This window comes from Pteropus vampyrus, unplaced genomic scaffold, assembly GCF_000151845.1.
Source record: "Pteropus vampyrus isolate Shadow unplaced genomic scaffold, Pvam_2.0 Scaffold576, whole genome shotgun sequence".
NCBI classification, from domain to species: Eukaryota; Metazoa; Chordata; class Mammalia; order Chiroptera; family Pteropodidae; genus Pteropus; species Pteropus vampyrus.
In genome coordinates this window covers 283,346-285,641 of record NW_011889357.1, presented here as the reverse complement: position 1 = coordinate 285,641, position 2,296 = coordinate 283,346, and the positions used below count along the sequence as shown (strand labels likewise).

General features: G+C 33.4%; 1 protein-coding gene across 1 annotated transcript in view; it reads right to left on the bottom strand.

Annotated features, from left to right (window-relative positions):
* LOC105308431 (ryanodine receptor 2-like) overlaps nucleotides 1-2,296 on the bottom strand; it is a 123,503-nt gene that overhangs the window by 38,835 nt on the left and 82,372 nt on the right. The window lies entirely within an intron of this gene.

Genomic DNA, 2,296 nt, shown 5'->3' with positions numbered 1-2,296 from the left:
CTACTGTAAATAATGCTGCAATGAACATAGGGGTGCATACATCTTTTTGAATTATTGTTTTGGATTTCTTCAGATAAATATACATAAGTAGAATTGCTGGATCATATGGCAGTCCTATTTTTAATTTTTTAAGAAATCTCCATACTCCTGTCCATAATGGCTACACCAATTTGCAATCCCACCAACAGTGCACAAGGGGTCCCTTTTCTCCACACCCTCACCAACATTTGCTGTTTTTTGATTTACTAATACTAGTCATTCTGACAGGTGTGAGGTGATATCTCATTACGGTTTTAATTTGCATTTCTCTGATGATTAGTGACCTTGAGCATCTTTTCATATGTCTGTATGTCCTCTATGGAGAGATATCTATTCAAGCCCTCTGCCCAACTGTTATTCGGATTTTTTTATTTTGGTGTTGAATTGTATGAGTTCTTCATACATTTTGGATATTAACCCCTTACCAGATGTATCATTGGTGAGTATCTTCTTCCAGTAGGCTGTCTTTTTTGTTGATGATTTCCTTTGCTGTGCAAAACTTTTTAGTTTGATGTAGTCCCATTTGTTTTTCTTTTGTTTCCCTTGCTCAATTAGATATATCAGAAAAAATATTACTAAGAACAATGTCAGAGAGTTTACTGCCTATGTTTTCTTCTAGGAGTTTTATGGTTTCAGGTTTTACATTTAAGTCTTTAATTTATTTTGAGTTTATTCTTGTATATGGTGTGTTAGAAGATGGTCTAGTTTCTTTTTTTTTTTTTCATATATCTGTCCAGTTTTCCCAACACCATTTATTGATTAGACTGTCTTTACTCCACTGTATATTCTTTGCCTCCTTTGACATAGATGAATTGCCCATGTAGGCATGGGTTTATTTCTGGGCTTCTTATTTGGTTCCATTGATCTATGTATGTTTGTGATTCAGTATCATGCTGTTTTGATTACTATAGCTTTGTAGTATAGTTTGATATCAAGTAAGATGATACCTCCAACTTTGTTCTTCTTTCTCAAGATTGCTGTGACTATTGTGGTTCTTATGTGGTTCCATATAAATTTTAGGATTATTTGTTCTAGTTCTCTGAAAAACGCCACTGGTATTTTGATAGGGATCGCAATGAATCTATAGATTGCTTTGGGTAGTACGGACATTTTAACAATGTTAATTTTTCCTATCCATGAACATGATATATGCTTCCATTTATTTGTATCTTCTTCAAATTCTTTCTTCAATGACTTATAATTTTCCAAGTACAGATCTTTTGCCTCCTTGGTTAAATTTATTCCCAGGTATCTTTTTTTTAATGCAATGTAAATGAGATAGTTTTCTTAATTTCTTTTTCTCGTAGTTTGTTATTGGTATATAAAAATGCAACTGATTTCTGAATATTAATTTTGTATCCTGCTACTTTAAATTCATTTATCAGTTCTAATAGTTTTTTGGTGGACTCTTTAGGGCTCTCTCTATATAGTATAAAATCATCTGCAAATAATGACAGTTTTACTTCTTCCTTTACAATTTGGATGCCTTATATTCCTTTTTCTTGTCTTACTGCTGCGGCTATGACTTCTGAAAATAACTGTTCTTGATACACACAAAAGACTATGCCTTAAGACATTACAATAAAATGAACTCCATTAACCTACCACCAAAGAATTAGAACATTACTAAAACCTTCGTACCTATATGTGCGTTCCTCCCACCTCATAATCCTATGTGACATTATTTTTTTTTATCCAACCTTGACATTATTTTTAGATTCATCCACGTTGTCATTTATAACGATCATTCATTCATTTTATTATGTGAATATATTCAACTTCGTTCATTGTCCTACTCAATATCCCTCCCACTCCCTGACCTCTCCCTTATTTGTATGCTATTACAATAATATTGCTAGGAGCAATACCTCCGTGTTTTGGTGTGAACGTTCCCTAGGACTCATCTCTAGGAGTGAAACTGCTGGGTAACAAGATGTGCAAGTGTTTAATTTTACACAGTGATGCCAAATCGCTTTAAAAATTATTGTAAAATCACTCCAAACTTTTAGGCTCATGCTGCTCTGCATCCATATTATTGTTATCAAATTCCTTAATTTTTCCAATAAGAATAAAATGGCGTCTCATAGCAAAGTTAGATACAGGATAGACTGTTGGCAGGTGTGAGTACAGTTTTTATTTAACGACCTCGCCTTTTCCATTTCTCTGCCTATTATCAAATAATGAACAGTTACTGAGCAACACGAAGAAAAAGCCTCAGTAAAACAAATAATGAAGACGGGGACCCTAATTTCTCATT